The sequence below is a fragment of the Octopus bimaculoides genome, chromosome 6, assembly GCF_001194135.2.
Source record: "Octopus bimaculoides isolate UCB-OBI-ISO-001 chromosome 6, ASM119413v2, whole genome shotgun sequence".
Taxonomy (NCBI): Eukaryota; Metazoa; Mollusca; class Cephalopoda; order Octopoda; family Octopodidae; genus Octopus; species Octopus bimaculoides.
Window position 1 is genome coordinate 109,295,636 of NC_068986.1, and position 200 is coordinate 109,295,835.

The following is a 200-nucleotide window of genomic DNA, read 5'->3' on the forward strand; positions in this document are numbered from 1 at the left end:
TTTCATTTCAAATACGAAACAGGAAAACTAATTCCATTGTTTGGAAACTAAAGAGAAAATAAATAAGGAAAAAACAAAATGGCCGCAAGGAAAAGCGGGACGAAAAGAAAAAAATCGCTGACACTTAGAACCGTTCTTGCTGCTGCTGCCGCGTCTGCAGCGGTTGCTGCTGTTGCTGCTGCTGTTGGGCCGGCAATTGT